Source organism: Glossina fuscipes, unplaced genomic scaffold (assembly GCF_014805625.2).
Source record: "Glossina fuscipes isolate IAEA_lab_2018 unplaced genomic scaffold, Yale_Gfus_2 0, whole genome shotgun sequence".
Classification (NCBI taxonomy): domain Eukaryota; kingdom Metazoa; phylum Arthropoda; class Insecta; order Diptera; family Glossinidae; genus Glossina; species Glossina fuscipes.
The window spans coordinates 4,014,745-4,036,453 of record NW_023998414.1 but is presented as its reverse complement, the minus strand read 5'-3'; the positions used below and the strand labels follow the sequence as shown (position 1 = coordinate 4,036,453).

Here is a 21,709-nt window from a genome sequence, read left to right as displayed (position 1 = left end):
GGACACACGAAAGGACATTCGATCGAATATATTAGATGGTCAAGGATGAACGTGGCTAGCATGCGAATGGATCGATAAATGGACGGTGGAATATGCAGTCAGCAGATGTGCGAACAAGCGTGCGGACAAGCGTGATCAGTCGAAAAACTCCCCAGTGGATAGAGTGGACGCAAAAGACGGACCGATTACGAAAAGAGTGAACGAATGTCCGCATATATTGATAAATGGAAATTGGGCAGGCATTCACTCGATGGCTAAGCAAAAGAGAAAAATGAACGGACAGATGGGTGCACCGGAACGAATGAGGGCAGAAAGATGAACATGATGACATGATAACATGGCTGCGGACAGACGCACCAATAGAAAGACTGAGAAATTGGCCAGACGATCCAACACATAAATCGAGACAGAAAGCCGGAAACAGGCCGAATAGGCGAATAACAGAGAATAGATTAGCGAACGGAGCAGCAATTAAACTGACAAACGCCATTCATATAGAAGATTACACATCAACCGAATTATCTATAATTGATATCGTGATATGGTTTATTGCAAATGGAACGACAAAGTTGCGTTCACCCGCGAGTAGCGTATATATGAAAATAATAACATCTTTGAGAGGCTTTTAACAACATTTAAATTACGAATAAATTGAACAAAGGAATTGTTTGTAACGTTTGCATGGGTTTATGGTTCGAAAAGTTCGACATTCTCGAATAAAACTATAATAATGTTACTTACTTGATTTTAATGAGATAGCAAAACTACCCGTTCACTTGCACATCAAGTCCTATACGAAATAAAAAATCGCATGAGTTAGTTATAATTAAAGGGAGAGAAACATATAAATATCACTAATAAAAAAGTTGCGGGCAAAGTTTGCCGGTAAGAGCAAGCCAACAAATTATGAACTATTCGTTCAGGTAAAATTGAAAATTAATCGAAAAGTTTTTCATAGAATATCAACAAAACTCTACGTATGTGTATAAAAAGCAACACGTCACCGCAATTCTGGTAGAACATTACAAAATTGCGGCGATTGTCTTGACTTTCACTATAATAGCAGCAGCTATGAGATATTCTTAGGTTTTCTTCTTCCTTCTCTCTCTCTCTCTCTCTCTCTCTGCAGAGTAGTTAGGTGCATAATGTAAACAAAGAAGCCCTAAAAAGGAACTTTTCTCAAATTTATTGTATGGGTATGTATCGGTGTGTGTATGTGTAATGAAGTCATGTGTAATAATATTAGCATACGAGCTTACTTGGCAACATTAAGCACATGAACAGTAAGTGAAACATTTAAATTTTGACCTTCATTTCATTCGCCCTGATAAAGAAGATTTATATTCGTTCGAATGGTATTGAAAAGCAATGCTCGCCTGCCCGTTAGTTACGTATTTACGTAAAATATGTAAAATTTAGTGTAAAGACGAAATTTCGCTGAAAATTTGTTTTCAACTGAAACTTTTTCATAAGTTTACACTGGTACGAAATGCGATCATTCCGATTAATATCCTATTCCCCCAGATAAGGCAGAGTATTCAAGTATCCCGTTACACTATTATTATTATATCGTAATAATTCGAGTGTTCACTCGCGTGTTCACGTTTTGCGATATCGGAGACTATACGAAAATTGGAAATCTCAACATCGATATAGTAAAAGCCCACTTCCACGCCTTAATTAGGCTTTCTTTTTTTTTTGCTCGCATGGTGAAGCATTAACTTTAAGAATACGAAAGAATATAGAAAAAGGGACTTTTTTCGTTCGTTCGAACGTTCGAACAAAGTTCGTTTCTATTGGCAAAATAAATGAAAGGTTTTTCACACATACAAACATGCCATGGGCAAGGTACAAATTTGTTTCGACATTTGAGCTAGCAATTCTTCCTTCTCTACATTGTGAATATCTTTTTCGAAATTTTCCAAATACACTACGAATGTTGTGGATATGAAAGGGATCGTTTTAATACAAGCAATTTCCCAACAAGTTAAATAAAATTCGTTAGGCGAAGAGATTTTCTTTGTATATCCGCAATCAATGTACGATCTTTAAATCATTTAACTAATGCGCTTAGAGCCATTCGCAGTGTCAGCATTCTCAACTTTTATGGATTCGAATTAGAGGGACATTAATTATAATGAATTCGCTTCGATGTAAATAAAATGTTCTTGATTGTTTTGGTCGTAACGGCTTTTGTGTTTTTTTTTTTTTTTTTTGTTTTTTTGTCCCCTTTTGATTTCGAAATAATTAGGGCATCAGGAAAGTTGCAAATTTGCTAAAATAGTAATTAATGCAAAGTCAGTTGTTCTATCACCGCATTTCGATTTAATTAATGTCTCTATTTTTCTCGTTAGCAGTTACAGCGAAATGTCAAAATGGTTGATGACTTACCCAATAGCGGCGCAGTAATTATTTTCAACAAAGCTTAAATATTTATTAAATCATTGCTTCGCATAATCTATTATTATTAGTATTTACGTTTGCCCTAAAGGACAAATTTTTCGTGTATAAAAGCAAAATAAAAACCCAACTGATAATGCAGCCATTATGATAACTTGGATATAGTGAACAAAGACAAAAACAGCGTACCTTTTTAAGTATCAGAATCATTTGTTAGATTTCAGGTAGATTTCGTGTTATCAACACGAAGTCAATGAGAACACAAAAGCAAATCCTCAGGCACAGTTAATATATAAAAAAATGCAAAAGGTTATGGTCAGGAAGTTAATCGAAACAATGACTTTCACAAATATTCCTACTGGATGCTAAAACAATCTATTGACCTTTTTTTACACGCTATTGCACGTATTGTACAGGATATGTTAAGTTTGTGCTTATGTATGTAGCGACTTTTATTGCGCAAATCGATTGATAATCGCTTCATTTGAATTAATTTAATCTTGTCTGTCCATCTGTCCGTCCATCTGTTTGTTTTTCTCTCTTCAACAGATCATAAATTTTAAAGATGTGCTGACGCTCAAGTCGCACGATATCATCGTATGGAGGAAAAATTAAAATTTTCAATATTCTTCCATTAAAAATATAAATAGTATTTCAGCTTTGGAAATTGTGATATGAAAAATTTGAAATGGACGGCGAACGGGTAATTTTCTTTAAACCGCTTCCTATGAAAAGTGAACTTTCCGTCCTCTGGCAAGACGATTTCATTTCAAAGTTGCCTCATGATGAGAAATTAAAGCAAAAATTCCGCATTTCGACTATGTAGCCCCATTTTTTTGTAGCCCACTCAATAGAAGGATTGCCATGTGCATGTGCAATTTTTGGCATTTTACGAACAATAAGAATAAAATATTTAAAAAGTAAATTTAATTTTCTAAATTTGGATAACGTTTTGCAAGCCCTTGCATACAAGGGTTATTATGAGAACCATGTCTTTGTATAAAAATAAATAAAATCTAACTTGTATTGCATTGTTGCGAAAATAAATGAACAATAGTCTTAGGCGAAGTTATGTAGGGAGGGTATTTAATGGCCAGCTTTGGTCGACAACAATGCTTGCACTTTTCTTTTATTTATTATGGAAATTGTTTTTCTGATTTTCTCTTTTCTTCGCGATGAAAGAGACGGGCATATAGGGCTTACGTTGATCCGGTATAATCATAGTATAAATGCTCATATGCTCAACTTACACAACTAATACAACTTTATGCCTTATTAGTGGATGTATATGACCTTGAAAGAGTAATTCAATTTCACTTAACTAATAATAAGGGAAGCTTTTAATGCAATAAAAACTCTTTCTATCCCTTATGAATATAATAAATGTATTTTTTTTTTATTATTTTTTTTTTTTTTTTTGTCAAATAATTACAATGGCATGCTTAAAATAATTAAATTCAAGTCGTTTAAGCATCGTTGCGTTTCAAAAAGATAACCAAACTTTTTAAAGTAAAATTGAAAACCAAAGAAAGTTGGAAAGTAAGTGTTTTTGCGCATCAAAGAATTCAAGTGCTAAGATTATATAGTGAGTGAGAGAAAGTTAGTAAAAGGAGCATAAAACCAAAGTTTCTTGGACAAACAACTTAATCTAAATTCGAAATTTAATGCGGATTAATCGGCGAAAGATTTACCAACATTTCGCTTGGCCGTCATTTCGATTCGAGCACTTGCGGTTTTGGGAATCATATAAAACAATTATGAACTACAGATGCAGAAAATGCCTTTTAAAGGGATATTAATGGCTAGCAATGGCGAAAACATTTTTTTTTTTTTTTTTTTGTTAATAACAGCGAACTTTTATGCAGGCATGGTAAGCCAACAGGGCCTGCTATTATTCTTTGAAGATAGGCAATTTAATTCGGAGACAAGGTAGTTTGAATCTTAAAATGTGAAAAAAAAAATCAATTCGTTATCTTCGAATCGCAATAATAGGGTTTCAGTTAACCATTTTGAAAATTCATATTTGGATGTGAATTTGGAAAAGAGTAAAAAAAGTTAAACGGTCAGACGACTATTTAAGTTGACCTATGAATAATATGTACATATATAGCAGTTGGTCCTATTTCCTCCGAATATCTAACGTAAATAGCCAAACTGCCAGCTAAGTAGACATAAAAGTTACAGCGTTTGTATGTAATTAAACTTTCTATCGCACCAATCGTAAAAGCGAAACAATGTTTAAAAACACTTTCGACATTGTATGGAATATGGAAAAATATTTATGTAAGCGTAACACGTAGCTTTCCTGCTAACGATGAATTAACATATGAAACATATTAAATTTAAAATAACATTGATTCCATATAAGCTACTTTTATAAGCCTGCCTATTATGCAACCAACCAATAATGAATGACCACAATTGATATAAAAGCCTGCACAACGAAACGAGGCATGTTCCTGTAAAATTTCAGATAATATGCGAAGGAAACTGATGAAATAGCAATGACTTCAACACCACACTATTTGATTGCTTGTACTGACACTTGTGTTATGCATGAAATCATTTTACATATATATATCTACGTGTGTACATCATGTCAATATTGACATTTCGACTATGTTTTTGTGATCAGTAAACGTGCGTATTGTACGTACGTAGTTATACGAGTCTTTTGTGATGGCGTAAAAAACAACAAAAAAAAAAACAATGAAAAAAAAAAGTAAAAGTACGTGCCTTCACATTGACACAATATTTGAGGAACACTTCTACTCGAGATCTATACAACTATGGTGTGTAAACATTTGCCATTTCTACACATGACATTTAACTGACATCCCGTTAATTATGTTATGAAAATATAATATATATATGTATATATTTTTTTTTTTTTGATGATACGTTCACGTAGACTTGAATGCATCTAGGAAAAAAAAAAAAAAAAAAAGTCTTAAATAATATCTTATTTATTAAGCGTTTAAAACTGTCAGTAAAAACGAAAAAAAAAAAAAAAAAAAAAATTATATAATAAATTCCTTTAAGCACATATGATCCCTGGATATGCGCTTATAAATGCTATGCACTTTAATTTGAAACATGTTCTGCTCCTCTAATGAAAGCGAAGGATTTTCGAATTAAAAGATTAGTTCTTGAGTTTGCTGTTAAGTGCTCATCTCTTCACGTAAAGAATGTTCACAACAAGTAATGACAGAAATATTTTATCTCATATAAAACATCATTAAACAAACAAGTTCTCTGCTGCCCTTGACGGCTTTGCCGATTTTCTAAAATACGTTTACAGAAATGCGAGGAAAATGCGAGCAAACCTCCTGCGTTAACCTCCTCGGAGTGAATTGCTATTCTTCCGTTACACAAATTTTCTCTGCGAGATAACAGTCTTTTGAAATCTTAGACGTATGTCCTCCCCATTGATATTGAAACCAAAAAAAAAAAAAGACTTGCTTTCGCCTTGAGATGAATCTCGATTACCCTTCTTACTCAACAGTCGCACGGCTTTTCTCTTAACTGGGAATTCCTTGTCCTCTTTTTCGGTGATTAGATTAATTTAGGTACCATTTCTATACACTATTATGATGTATTGTATGTAATAGTTTCGTTGGATCTTCCTCCATACCCTTCTCATACGTGATGTACAATCCAAGGGAAAAAGGATTTCAAATTTTTCAACGTTCCAAAGAAGAATAAAAATTAATTTCTATTCATTAGATTGCAGCAAAGATGTAGTCCAAGTCTTCATATAGTTTCTATGTCTTTTGATATAGCATATCAACGTCTTTATTCAATCTTCAATTAATCGTAAATCAATTTGTCAAGATTGCAATATAGTTTCGTTTTTTTTTTTCAGTGGTTGTACCCTACACTTTGATGGCCAGAAACAAGTAAGAAGAGAAAAACAGGTAGGCAGACGGTGGCCGTCGTAGTCTAGTGTGTTCATATCCAATCGGGAAGTGTTATGCCTTTATCGACTGGACGCTCACTACAGCTACGAGGGATGTAATCTTTAACGCACTCGTGATTTGAGTCTGAGTCGGGAACCAACTTGGTCGTCGCGATGCTTATCTCTTCGGGTTTTTTCCTATTTTGTTACCTCTTTGAAGCCGCTTTTTATAAATGATAAATGAAAGTAGTGCCTGTTGCGTGTCTCGGGATATTGTAAATGGAAAAATGCCTCTAGCAGCCATAGCTGGTTCTCTATATTTGAACGACGAGAAGCAGACGGCATATGAAACGGTCTACATTAGATATTTTCCTCAATATTTATTGCTTTTCATGTTAAATGTCAATAAATATCAATTACTAGAATTTTAGGGTAAACGCCCCACATTATCTAAAGTATATCCGCCTGAGTAGCCGAAGGGGAGGAATCTCGACTAGCAAGTCAATGGTCGTGGGTTCGAATCTCAAGTGCGGTAGAGTTTTTAATAAAAAGCCGATAGCCTTAGATCCTAGTGCTTTTAAGAGTTTAGTCTTAGAATTTATTTCTCTGGCGAAATTAATAATAATAATAATAATAATAATAATAATAATAATATCTAAAGTATATATTACAGTAAATCTCATTTTCTTCTCTGTTTCAATTTGACTGCCCTAGGAATGCAAACAAACAAGCAAATTAAGTAATTCTAAGAGAACGTTCCAGGCATTCCATCAATGTTTGTTAACGTTAGAAATAAAACATCAAGTTTGGGTTAATCGCATGTTTCGTTTATAACGAAAATACATAAACGTTCTCTACGTGACATAACTCGAAATCATTTCATAATCAATTGAGATTATTTATGAATACATCAACAGGTACATATAAGTGCATATAAGTAATTAGTAAGTTTTTAGTGTTCTCGTTGATTATTCCAAATATTTTTGCAATACGAAGTACGATCAATGCGTGCAAATCAGGCGACACTCAGAACAAAACTTCAGAGATCCCATTGGGTTTACATATATATTTTTGATTCAGATCATCTTCTGAATTCATTTAAGAATGTCCATGCGTCCGTCTATGCAATGCCTGCGGTCATAAAATTGAAAATTTCGACTTTGAATTTGGAAAAAAGCAGCGCATTTTGATTAGTATACAAAATGGATCGAAACGGTCAAAGAGCACATTATTAGGTAAACACTATCATGTTCAGTGAAAACACTTTGTTTTTCAAAAGCAAAAAATCCATAAAAACTTGCATGTGTATTCTCTAACTGGTGCGCCAGTAATTGCACAGAAACGGAGAAATCAGTCCATCTCGCCCAAAGTTATTAAGTACAGAAGTTTCACTGTATATTCTATGTAATATTGATTTTCAGTATTGAGTTCGGAATCCATGTAGGCATGTTTGTATGCCTACGTCTATTTTTGGTGCGCACGGTGAACACGTTCTTGGTCGTAAAAATGAAATATTAATCTGAAATCAAAAAATCAAAAGATACTTGAAGCAGATGAGTGTTGAAAATAGTCGAACACATTACGTATGATTCTTGCAAACTTTGGCGCAAGTGCTTCTACCCTAAACTCGAAGATTATTAAACACTTGAGCACTCTATAACCAAAGGGCTTATTCGTCCTGGTTGAAGGTCAGCCGAACTGTGACATTTCATTATGTTTACCGTCAAATTTACGATATCTGATGTTGTGCTTGACGGTATGTTACTTACTTACTGGTTGAAATGTGTTTTCCAACTTCATTGATTCATTCATTATTTTCGTAGTACTTTTAATGTACACAGTGTTGTGAAAGTGTTGTAAAGAAAAAAAAAAAGACACAAATGTTTATGGTTCTGTCAAGCACTTACTTACTACTTTCGTTATATTTATGTAATAGACTTTTACTTTTGTATTGTGTTGTTTTCATTTTAATTCAATTGTTATTTTTATGTTTTCCGCAATTAAACTCGTATTTTTATTTTTTATTATGTGTTTTAACCGTTTTTTTTTTTTATATTCAGTCGACGATTACAAAAAACAAAAAAAAAAAAGATTTTATGCTTACTTGCGACTTACATGGTTTTCCATGCGAAAATTTTCATTTCGATTTACAGTTTCATAACCCATCTGTCCTGTATCGGTCGGGCCAATGGATGAACGGTGGTTGTTAAGGTAACTTGCATGTGCCACTCAAAAGAGTAAATAGTTACAATTAGCTCGGGTTGACAAAGTTGCACATAATTCTTTACTCCCTGTTACATATACCTAAAGCGTTGGATAGCCTTTAAAGTCTGCATTCATTCGCGAGATATCAAGAATTTGCGAATGGATGTGCGCTTGTAAAACTGTAACATTTGATATGGAATTCAACCATTGAAATTAGCTTTCGCGGACTATATCATCGGTGAAAGATGTTCAAGTTTCAATTAAATTCTCTGCTCTGCTGTGCTCTGCGCCAGGTCCAATAACTTCGCAACTATATAGTCTTTAAATAAAACATTTGGTAAGAGGTTTTGCATTGCTATTCTCAGACTAGAATATGTAACGTACACGTTATGCCTTCTTGAGAGCAACGCTTATTATAGAATTTCACAAATGTATAGCGTATTGTCTGTTTAACCTAGAAATCCAAATCTATCCAAAACTCTTAATGCAATTAGCCATATATTATGTATGATTAGTTTTAATAAATTAAGATTCAGTTTGCATTACCGAACATACACATAAAGCCATCGTTATCAATTAACTCAGAGACCCTCAAACGGTGGAGTTTGCAATGAAAATACCCTAAAGTAGGCCAATAAAGTGGATTAAGCACAAACATACAAACTAAATTAATATATCTTGAATGATGACGTCATCGCCACATAACATTAATACTTGATAATGCTCTTATACAAGATTATAATCAATTGTTTCTGTATCCATAGCTGCTCTAATTCGGATTCACATGCTCTCCAGTACTTTTGTACTTTTTTGTTCTTTTAAATAATATAAGGAATGACACGTTGCATCATCGGAGGAAATGAATAAATCAATGTTATTACATTATGACATTTTTCGCTTTCAATAAATTCACAATTAATCTACGATGAACAGTCAATCGTAAATAGTTAATGCTATTGTGGAAGCGTATCATCATCGATCCCTTCGCCTATTATTATTAATGCAAGCATCAGCAGATGTGTTTTAAACTAAATAGAAATCAAAAAAATCATATTTACTTTAGGGCGAAAATCGTAGATGATTATCCCCTTTTCAAATTTTCATTTTATTACGAACTTTAACTAATCCTTCATTGTTTTAGGCTTTCAAAGTTTTTATGTCGACAATGTCCAATCGATCCAAGCATTTTGATCAAACGATATTCTAATGATTACATTGGCGACAAAAATAATGTTAATATAATAATAATAGTATAGTAGTAGTGGAAGAGAATGAGCGACTTTCCCATATAATGAGATAACAGAAACTAACTTTACAGAGGTCGAAGCAAGCAGAATTCCTTCGCCAACTCGGTCGCCAGCAGGAGATCCTAGCGAAATTAATGTACGCTTAACCTGTTGACTTAAGTGATGTCTACAGATTATGCCAGTCCTATATCCTTAGTAGTATAAAACAAAACAAAACAAAGGAAGGAGTGTGTTTTTGGATGCACTCACTAATTTTAAAGTGAACATCAATGTGTTAACCGGTTGGAAGCGCAGTCATTGCATTTCATTTTATATACCGATTTTCAGTCTTATGGTTATAGCTCGGAAGTACATGTTTGTGTGTCTTTACAATATTTACTTATTCTGCAATAAATTATGGATAACATACTTACACATATCGCATTAGTGCATATGGCCGAAATGTGATACATTGCCGAGCGGGAGTTGATGGGTGAGTATGTTGAGTTTATTGTATCGCACATAATGCACTGCAATATTTTCTTGACTAGCATCGAAGTGAGTAAGTGACCTTTACGTATAAGTACCAAGTAATTTGAAAAACGAGGGGACACTGCGTTAATACACTATAGCCTTTCTGCGGTGAGTGCATTTTGTAATGGGAAAGACATTGACTTTAGCATAAGTGAAATTATCAAATTTCTTTTAACCTTCTATTACAGTTTTTCAATAATTAAAGCATCTGTGAATTTCCAATGAAAATTTTGAGGAAAAATTAAAACCAAACTTTGTTAACTTTCGTCTTTAAGCAGCGCTTAAGAGAACTGCAACCACCAAATAAATGCAATACGATTTGTGTGAACAATCTGAAAAACCCAAAGGATTTTAAAGAGGAAACGTTATATTCCTTCATTACAGTGCAATTATATCAAAACACACTCTTACTGTCTTCAGGGCTACGTGATATGAGTAAATGTTTTATATAACAAACGCCAAATTTTAAAATTCACGTTCGCCACAAGTCGTGTCCTAGAATGGCTTTTGTAAATATTTATGGAAAACTTTATGGTTTTCTGATGCTTATCATATTTCAGATTTACTCATAGATGAATGTTAAATGAACTTAGCATTGCCATGCTGTTCCAATGCGAAGAATGCGAAACTTATGCATTTTTCATTGGCAAGAGAAAGCTTGCCGTTAATAGGCATAGCCGCCGTCGAAAAATTCTCGCCAAATAATTGAAACTCTGGACATGGATTTCCGTCATAAATTCAAACATGAACATTACTCATCATTTGCCAATGTATAATTCTAACGGAACAGCTTATGCTCGATAGTCGACAAGCATGATTTAATCAATAATGTTAGTAGAACGCATTTGGTAAGTAAACATGTAACTGATGTAACTTGACGAAAAATCATCAAAGATAACTCGAATTATATGTAAATCAATTTCAAACCTTTCTCTATGTATATATAAAATGCTTTATGTTCAGACGATTGGCGTAAACGATATTTGCTTTTCATTGTCCTTCGGAAGACTTTTATTTTTCTGATCGTAACATGAGTATGGATTTTAGTAATATTTTCACCTCTGCAAGGGAAACTTATTAGTTTTGTAAATAGATAAATATTTGCAAGGATTAACTTGAAATCGTAGCAATTGTCAGGTCATTCATTATACATACAACAACAACAACAATAAAAAATCTAACCTCAATATATGTACGTACTTTGTCTTTACTGATTCCGCATAAATGTACTTATATAAGAGTCTTAAATGATGGCCTATTCTAAGATTGTTTAAATAGTCCATCAAACCGTTCGTCTGTGTTGTGTTTCCATACACCACAAAAATTACGTTATAAAACAGAAAGTTGCGGTTACATTTTTAGCTGGTTTCCATGGGAAACCTGAAATGCCAATCACAGAGTGGTAACGAAATTAAAAAGAGGAAAACAAAAAATGCTTTGAAAAAAGCAGAAAAATTTAAAACATATTTCATCAGAAATTTTACAAACTATAGCAGAAATTATTGTAAAACTCTAAAGTTAAATAAAAGTTTTGTATGAAAATAAAGCCCACAAGCTGTCCAATAACAAAGCAAATTTGTGATATTTATCTATAATATATACTTAAGGTCGTGCGGCTTTTAGGATAGCAGCTCTTTCCCTTTTATAAATAAATCAGAAAAATATTTTATTACTTCATATATGTTGCTTTGATTGTGTAGGCAACCAACCAGGCAATCAACCATCAAAGAAAATCTCATGACATTTATATATATATCTATATATCTATAAAGATATATAGATAGATATCCTCGTATGATTTTATCCCATATATAAATACTAAAACTGGTTAGACTACTTTGCGATTATGTTCATCATCATCATCATCATCGTAATCATAATCATAATCATCATCATCATCATCATTATCATCATCATCATCAAATGAGTTCGTTTTTCAAAAGTTCGCATTCTCCTTGAAATTAAAGCGTACAGCTTACAATTGCTTATGTAATGCCGAGAAGAGAATTCTTACTGAAAAGATTTTATCATTTCGTAAAAGAAAAAAAAAAAAAAAAAAGAAAGAAAAGTATAACGAAATTTTGAGAATCATTTGAAGTTTGAAGAGGATAGTTTAATTTTCCATTTAAAGTACAATGCTTAGGAAGCGCATTAAGGCAACAAACACTCATATGTTATGTTTAAAATTTTAACAGATATGTAATTCATATTAATGTTGTCAATGACTTTGTTGTTGCAAATTTGTAATATAAATTCTAAGAAGATTTTATCTATACAGTTTTAATACCCGCTCATGGATACAAACTATGCATACGAAGTAACAGAGTTTGCCTTGAGTACAATAAAAACATTGTTTTTCTTAAGCTCTTATACATTTACTCTTATTATCTCTGGTAACTAACTGATTTTTAAAGGTCAAATGAAAAACAAGAGTATCGGTAAGTTTTTGCTATAAATACATTTAATGCATTTCAAGTATACTTTTCCTACTAAAACGAAGTATACGAGGTGTGTGCAAAAAAAAAGGACGACTTTTCAAATGGACTCATGGGCTATGTACATTCCATTTTCGATCTTTTGAGATTGATTTGAGACATTTCCGCCACGTCTGTTGATATTATCGGTTATCTTGCATTATTCATTTGTTCTTGGCATATAAAAAAAAAAAAGTTGATGTGTGTGCTTTGGTGTGCTTAGCATTACCAATTTTTATGCTATCGAACAGAATTTTGTATTAAATTTTTTGTGAAAAATAAATAACATTAAGTGCTTCAATCCATTCAAAATGTTGACTGTGGCATTTGACAAGTCTTTGAGTTTGAGCAGAAAAGAAAAAAATGTTTGCAAATAGCACAAGCTCTTCACAGAAGGTTGATGAATTGCGTCGACCCGCTGAAGAAAATAGTTAAAGAGAATCGGCGAAGTTTGATCCAAAATTGCTAAATATGTGCCTTTGCTTATTTCGCAAAGTTTTCGGCGATAAACAACACCATACCCATGCGTCAGCCACAGCATATACCGGACTTGGTACATTAATAAAAACTTATTTATATTCAGTAAGTGAGAAAAGTACTTTTTACAAGCCGTTAAACGCTTTTAGCAAACAGTTTTCTACTTCTTATTAATCGTTTTGTTGAAGGATTTTTATAAATGGATTGAAGATATAAAGAATAAAGGATTTATATACGTAACATTTTGCCGTATTACCATGTACTAGTTGATCACAATCACATTTAATACACAATTGTGTACATAATCGTCAACTTGTCTCAGCGATATTTCAATGAATAAGTTTTGTCGCATGACATTTAATTAATACGATATCCTAATAAAGTAAGCAAAGCGTGTTTTCGCTGACTTTATTTTCTATAAAAAAAAAATTAAAAAAAAAAAATATCGCTAATCGGGTTTTCAAAACTCTTTCTATATATACTCTTTCTTCTTTCGTCTTTCGTGGGTAATAAATTAAAGTAAAGTAATAACAAATAGTTGTAACCATCATAATAGTTTTAATATTCGTTTCGAACAATTTGAAATATATTATCCAAGGACAATAGTTCTTCCCGGATAGTGCAATTCGAATACAAGTTAAATATTTCTCTTAAATCTAATATGTATATAAATATATTGCATTCTTTTCGTTAAAGAAAGCACAGATCGAATTCAAAGGAACGATAAGTTTTCAAAGTATGCTCTACCGTATACAGACAATACCAAACACAATAAGTGCTTCCAACATTCAAATCTGGCAAGCCTGATCGCAATTGACACTGTCGTTATTTGGTAGACAAGACACATGTATATATATATATGACCATCCATTTTATGGTTCCGAAAGTACGGTTAAATGAAAGACACTTCCGATTGCGATTTGGTCCAAATTTTTTCTTCAATATATTGTTTAGACCTCGCCATTATATGTAAAATACCATGCATACATAGTTGTGCAGGGTATAGAAATTGCAAAAAGTTATTCCGAAAGCAATGAGCACCGTATGGGACTTTGACAAAATCCGTCAACATACATCTGGTAGACATTTGCTGGCACCATCAATTTATTGGGGGATAAGTTCAATGATCGTGTAGTTCCCAAAAAAACCGTATGTGAGCTTGGCTCATAGATCTTTTGATAGAACTCTATCTGACTTTTCACTTTGGAGTTAGGTAAGAGCATTATCTTACTCAATAACCTTTTTATTTATCAAGTTAATTCCGATTATTATTCAAATAGGAGCAGAATTATGTGAAAAAGTGATTTTCCAGAATTGACTTTTTAAAGAAATCCAGGTACGATAAATAAAAATGACATGAACCAATAACTTTTATCTTTAAAAGGAATTTGATGCCGTTTAATTTCTTTCAAAAATTTAAAAAAAAAAAAAAAAAAAAAACATATTTTCATATATATGCATATATGTACGTATATACATATATGTATACATGTATACATATTTTTCTTTCAAGATTTTCATAGTTTGTCGACTTGACGATTAACGTCGTCGTAAGGCTGAAAAGACGACTTTACTTTGTTTTTAGATAATAAATTTTTTACGACAAGTAGTAACTTTATGTGTCAGGCAAACGTAAATATTTAAACACAAATAACATTGTTGGCACGACTTTGTTTGTTTAGGCAGAATTTTATTGAAATAATTCTTTTTCTTCGTTGACATAAAGTAAATGCGGTTCCTTTTCTTTTTTTATTATTATCCCTTGTTTATTTGCCTCGGCCTAGGTCTTAAAAGCTATATTCTCTCGTTTGCTATGACGTGTATCATCATATGTGACCTGTTGCTAAAAGCGTTATGTTACAAAAGCAACCATAGCCGAATAACATTATATTTGTGCTATGTTAAATTTAAGATTTTTAAGAATTTTTGATGATTTAATATACGAAATATGCTAAAGAAACAATCTCTAGCAGATAGAATACAATATGTCTTTATGCTGATAAGAAATACTGTTCGCGACACGATTTTTGTTGCAACGCTATGCTCCATTAAGCTATTTTGTTGTGTGGGTTTTAGGCAAAGAGCCCGAATATTTTTGATGATAATATCCGTAGTGTGAATAATCATAATAAGTGGAATCGCATCAGTAATAGGTGATAGTACGTCTATTGTCTAGGATCCAGTCTGATCTTAATCTGGTATCAGGTAATTGGTGTTTTTATTATCTACCATCCTGTGTTCAATATCTTGTCTAACATCTCGTGTCTATCGTCTAGTATCCAGTCTGATCTTAATCTAGTATCAGGTAACTGGTGTTTTTATTATCTACCATCCAGCGTACAGCATCTTGTGCCTAATATCTCGTGTCTATCGTCTAGTATCCAGTCAGATCTTAATCTGGTATCAGGTAACTGCTTTTTTAATATCTAGCATCCAGTGTACAACATCTTGTGTCTAATATCTCGTCTGTATCTAATATGATCTTAGCCCCTTTCACGGCAGATTTTCTTGCAGTCAAATCTTATGTAACTGCCAGCGTAAATGTTGTGAAGAGTTATAGTAAAATATATCTGACAATTTTTTAGCTTTCCCTCTGCTGTTTGCATGTCAATGAAGATCATTTGCAAGCTTGCTCTTTGCACCTATACTAACAAGGAAAGCGGTAAATTCCGTATACTCTATTCATATTTTATTTATTTAATGAACGGCCTGAAAATCCTTGAATAATTCGACGCGTTGCCTTATGCTTTCGCCACAGTTTTACAAAGTTTTCTACAAACTTGACAATCGTCTTTCTGACACTAAGGACTGTTTCGATAGGTCATGATGAAAATGTTACAAACTGATAGTCATTAAAACATTGGGCATTCTTGGAAGTGTATAGGCATATTTGAAGCAGACAGTGAAATTCTGCACGTTCATTAGATGCTACATTCGATGTTAACCGAAAAGCTTTAACTATTTAACTATTTATAGTGAGTTGCATATATCAGAAAGAATTATTCAATCGAAATAGTTTTTCATTGGTCTTCTCGGCCAAATAGTCTTCAACGTGATTAGTTTATGTCGAAATGGTGTTCTTCTAAAGCCAGTTCCATATCACCAACAAATACAATCTACTCTTGTCTTTTTCAAGTTCATATTTTTTAGTTGAAAATAAGTGCAGACAAGCATAAGAGAGTTTGTTCGTTTCTAGTCAATGTCGTACTACACGTTATTAACGTAAACATTTATGTTGTGCTGTGGTTATTGTCAACTTGTTGCTTCACATGTTGGACGTAATTTGCTCTAGACGCCGCATAAAACACACACATATATTATTATTGTCGTTAGGTCGAACGATGTGATGTCGTTATCAGCGTACATGTTCCCCTCCTATATGGCAGCGTACAAGCTTTGATGTAGTGCTAAATTAAAGTAAGTTTTTTTTTTTTCGGAATTTTTTCTATGAGATCCTAAAAGAGCTCTATAAAAATAATCAAGGCTCCATTTAAAAGTACAGAATGTATATTTTTTCTTTTCTTTTTGCTCACAAACTTTTCTAGTGAAATTAGTTAAATTTGCTTTGCTTCGTTTCTTGTTAAGAGCAAAAGTTAATTCTCTTACTTTGTTTTACAGCAACAATACCCTTTGCTTGTGACTGAGTTTATTATTAAAGTTGTAAAGGCGAGCGGTTGGTGGAAAATTCAAATTGTGCTTAATTTAACGAATTTAACAAAGTTTTCCTATTCAATGATATTTTTACTCTCGGAAAATACATAGCAAAAATTGCGTAGGTATTCGCATATTAATGATTGTATGCTACTGAGCTAGTGTTATATTTTCATAATTTCATAATTGGAGTTATATTCAGTTTGTGAGAACGTTTGCAACATTTGGAAAAATGAAGAAGAGATCCTGTAAAATAATCTGGCTAGATATTAACTTCCAATTTCATTTAAGCTTGTCTGTCCATCTGTCTGCCGGGTCTTTGTAATCTCCGCCATAAAAATAAGATAACGAGTTTGAATTCGATAAACAAATTAGAAGTGCTTGCATACAAGTTGAAAAGTGAAAATGGGTCACGTCAGTCTAGTAATGCATCGACAGACCAAATCAAGAAAAGTGCATATTATGTAGAATATAAAAAAAATTTAGTTTTGTTTTGTAGCGACAAGTAATGTGTATTTATGGATTCGGGCACAACCGAATACAATATTTTTATTTGTTTTTTGTTCGTTTGTTCATTCTTCGAACTCTTACAGCTGCAAAAATTGAAAATGAAAATTAAAAATTTGTTTATGCGTTGGTCGTGTATGCATTATGGGAGAATTTTAACAATCGATAAATACTTTTATAACTAACTCATAAAAATGCACCAGATATGGGAAATTTTGAAGCTTTGCTTTTTTTATTAGATATCGATCTATATCTATATTGCTTACTGCACAAACAGTCCCAAAAAGCGGATGTGACGGGTGAACGAAATTCCTTGCAACATGAATTGCAATATTCATCATATTTATTGCTTTTGCGATTACGGAGAGTGAGACGAGGAAACAAAAATACATTCAACAAGTGGATTATTTTGTACGGGCATTAAATCTTTTCCAATTTCAATGCAATTAATTTTGGCTTTAAAAATAATTGCTCAGGGTGAACATGTAATTGCGTGAGCGATTCAAGTTCATTTAAATAAATTATTGAAAATTTATCTTCTTCGCAAATTTATATCATATTAAATTTTTCTAATATGAGATAAGCAACAACACCATGCTCATCTTTAATCGCGTTTTGAAAACAAGAAAGCTGTATAATGTCTTCCATGAGACAAGGGAGATGCGAGTGAACGCACTCCGCCAGGAATACGAGAGCTTGCAACTCTCCAACCAACTCTCTCTCTCTCTCTCTCTCTCTCAATATGAATCCTACTATTTCAAAAACAACACGTTAAACAACTTTCTCAAATTGATTGCCTAAGCGGTTTGTCCTGTTCTTGTGCAAAAGAAACTAATTGAGGCAACCTTTGATTATGACGACCAGTATCCTATCTATTACATAATATCGCAACACGTACCGCTTTAATCATCTTTTCTTTTTTAAATTTGCATCTCGTCCTTGTTCTCCTTCTTCTTGTTGAAATGAATGCATTTTCAATTGTTGGTATAGAAGATGTCTAAAAGCTTATTAGGCATTTTTTTTCCGTGCATTATCAGCAGATAAAACAACAAAGCATTAAATGTGTAGTTTAAGCAAAATCGCTGTAAATTCTGTGAAAGTAAACTTCCGCGACACTGCATAATTTTATCATTAAAAAATAATAAGTGAAAGTTAAGTAACGCGCTAGAGCAAACCTCCGCAATAATAGCTTTAAGAATTATGAATTGCTTATATATATATAGATATATGTCAACGACTATTGCGAATATTTTACATATCATTTACTTACACATCCAGCTTGCTACAATAAAACTAACAATAGCTAAATGAGACACTTACAAATATATTTTAAGCTAAATATTGGGAGTAAATTTTAAAAATCTAGCTAACAACCAATAGAATTCTGAGCTAGGAGTAGGACAATCGGTAATGGTAAACATATTTAGCTTAATTTACGAATCATACGAAGCGTTACGAATGAAAGTCAATTTAGATACGATAGGCGTAGACAGAAGGTGCATACTGAGGGAGTTGCTTTCATAGCATCTAAAGAATCCGATATTGAGTTCAAGTTATAGATTTCGTTTAGACTTTCGCGAAAGATCCTAAACGAATTAAAAAGCTCATATTATATATTTATGAATAGAAAATTTTTAGAAGAACGATTAGGAGCATTGAAGTTAAACTCTCTTAAAAACGCCGGGCCGCAACTAAGGTTTCTAATGGAGGAAAGACTAAGCACAGCGATCTATTTTCATAAGATGGCAAAGAAACTAACGCATCCCACCCCGAACTCCTAGCAGCGATAAGCAGCCATTGCTTTCAGAGTGATTCAATCGAATCAATATAATAACATCCATAGAAAGGAGACTATACGACCGCAGTACATTCAAGCACATTTAGCGTGTTATGGTGATTCATTGACCTAGCGTACTTGCAATAGAAGGATAAGCAATGTCTTGACACAATACGAGTCTTTAGGTAAAGTAAAAGATAATCAGATAAATTCAAAGTAATTTAGAAAAGTTTGCCGAACTAAGACTAAAGAATAAAGAATGACATTGGTCGTACTGACGGCGGTTCAAGTTAATAATTCAATGATAATCACGTTAGGTCCGTCAGATACGGTGATAGCACTCATATAGCATGAATTATGGCCAGGGTACCACATGATGTGCCGCATACTAAAATCACCCAACACTATGACTCCTTGAGTGTTTGTTGTAATAGGGGAACAACTTTTATCCGAGAAGGAATAAATTCTGGAATAAGCAGGACGGAAAGGCGACTGTTATGGCAATTAAAACACCACCACCGGACCGATCCAAGTCACCTGGTCCGAAAAATGAAATATGTTGGGAAAAAGTTTCGAAGGATGCAAATCAGATTTTAGCCGAATTTCAGTAAAAGCCAGGCAGGAATATTGTGTACTCACTGAATTTAAGCAAGTAGACCGAGACCGCTACCATGTTGACCCACAACAGTCTCTGAACATGCGGAAGAATACAGTCTTTTGTAGGTGGAAGAGGTGTAGTATTAGTATCTTAAAGCCCTGTCTCGTGGAATAAATTCAGCGACAGGATTGTTACACATCCGTAATGAGCAATTTTGTACTATGGCATATTAAACCAATTAAGAAATTTTCTCTATTATCGGTCGGGCTGTTAAATTAAACGCGCTCTGACATCAACCAGATTACCAGATGTCTCCCTCCTCGTTATCCATAATAAAAAGGTCACCTGAGCTACTGCTAGGCGTTCTTGTTATATCCTTTACAAATCAATTCGGCGAATTATTAAGAGCAAATGCTTGCCTCTGTTCATTATAGTGTCAGCAGTGCATCACATTGTCCCTGCACATGGCGCGAGGTTTGAAATATAATGCATTAAGTAACAAATACGTTATACATATATATATGTATATATATAGTTACTATTTCGATAAATTGCGAGAAGTCAGCGTGTGGCACACACATGTGGCACACACATGTTAATAATCCTCGAATAGGCGAATGGGAATTCTTCTGAAGTAAACGCAAGCTACAGTGAACTCAAGGCTAACAAAGACACTATTTTGATACACAAGTGAATCATACATATATATATTTTTTAATACCTTTATAAGGCGCAGAAGCATGCTTTAAAAGCCCCATAAACTATACATATTGTTGGCCAGGTTCAAATTTGAGTTGCACCTAAACATGACTGTCTGTTCGTCTTTCCCTCTGTCTGTCTGGGCAACTGTGTAACATTTGTGATTCTCCCCTTTACACATATTATAATTTTGCAAAACAATTTGGAAGGGACTTGAATTTTTCCAAGGACAAGCCTGCAACGCCCACAAGAGAGTATGCAAATTTATTTCTTTTACTTTTTTTGTCTTTTTTTAGGATAACGATAATGGATGCAAAAGATTCGATCACGACTGAATATAATTATCTTACTTGCTTTTTTTAAGATGTGGTTAGAAGCTAACACAGATTCGTTCATAGCGGAATTCAATTTACTTACCTGTTTTCTCAAACATTATTAATAGTTGAATGCACAACATAGACGGCTTGAATCGTTCGATATTAAAAATATCATTAATCATTTGCAGAGCGGGTAAATTGCTTTATGTATTAAGTGGGAACAAACGTGTTCGCGACATTCACAATAGGGGAAACTAAAAAGGACAACGTGACACATTTCAAGATTAGGACTTGTTGCGAAAAGTTGTTCGCAGTTCTAGCGGATTAATCCTTCCAAGGACTCGTCGCCAATGAAGCGAAATAATATAATAAAATAAATGCTACCCATCGGATAAGAAAAGATGTCTTCTAAATATCTTAATGAAGATCGTTATTATAAATGACATAATACGTTGCACTTTGTCAAGCACACAACATTATTAAGTGCGGAAACGTCAAATATGTCATTTAATGGTGAACGTATGCACATTACGTGCTTCAGAATTGAATCACACGACAACAAGTTGATAAGTAAACACGCGTAACAAACACACATTTCATTTAGGATGTAAGCAACTGCTTTATAATGCAAAATTCTTTTTTAATAGAAAAATTTCTCATTCATTTCTCAAAGCATCGGGCGGCTTGCAAAACGGAAGAAACGCAACCATAGCAGTACTTCTGACATTACGAAATGTTAGTGTTATCGCATTCATGATTACTTGATTATTCATAATTACGTAAGACGTTTGGAACACTTACGCATTTTTGTTTTTGTGCATTTGTTGCAAGAAATTTTAATATTTTAACAAAAACACGCGATAAACAAAATAATTATTTCGCATAAGTTTTGGGAAGAAATTGTTCTTCGTGCATGCTTTCTTCAAATTCGACTTTCTCGATTATA

At 33.2% G+C, this 21,709-nt stretch overlaps 1 protein-coding gene across 2 annotated transcripts in view; it reads right to left on the bottom strand.

Annotated features, from left to right (window-relative positions):
* LOC119639498 overlaps positions 1–21,709 on the bottom strand; it is a 153,914-nt gene that overhangs the window by 10,924 nt on the left and 121,281 nt on the right. The window contains exon 1 of one of the 2 annotated variants that reach the window (XM_038036920.1): positions 742–791. The exons of the other annotated variant lie outside the window; for it this stretch is intronic. The gene's annotated coding sequence lies outside the window, so the exon portion shown is untranslated. Of the gene's footprint in view, positions 1–741; positions 792–21,709 lie in introns of those variants that run through there. 2 annotated transcript variants of the gene reach the window in all.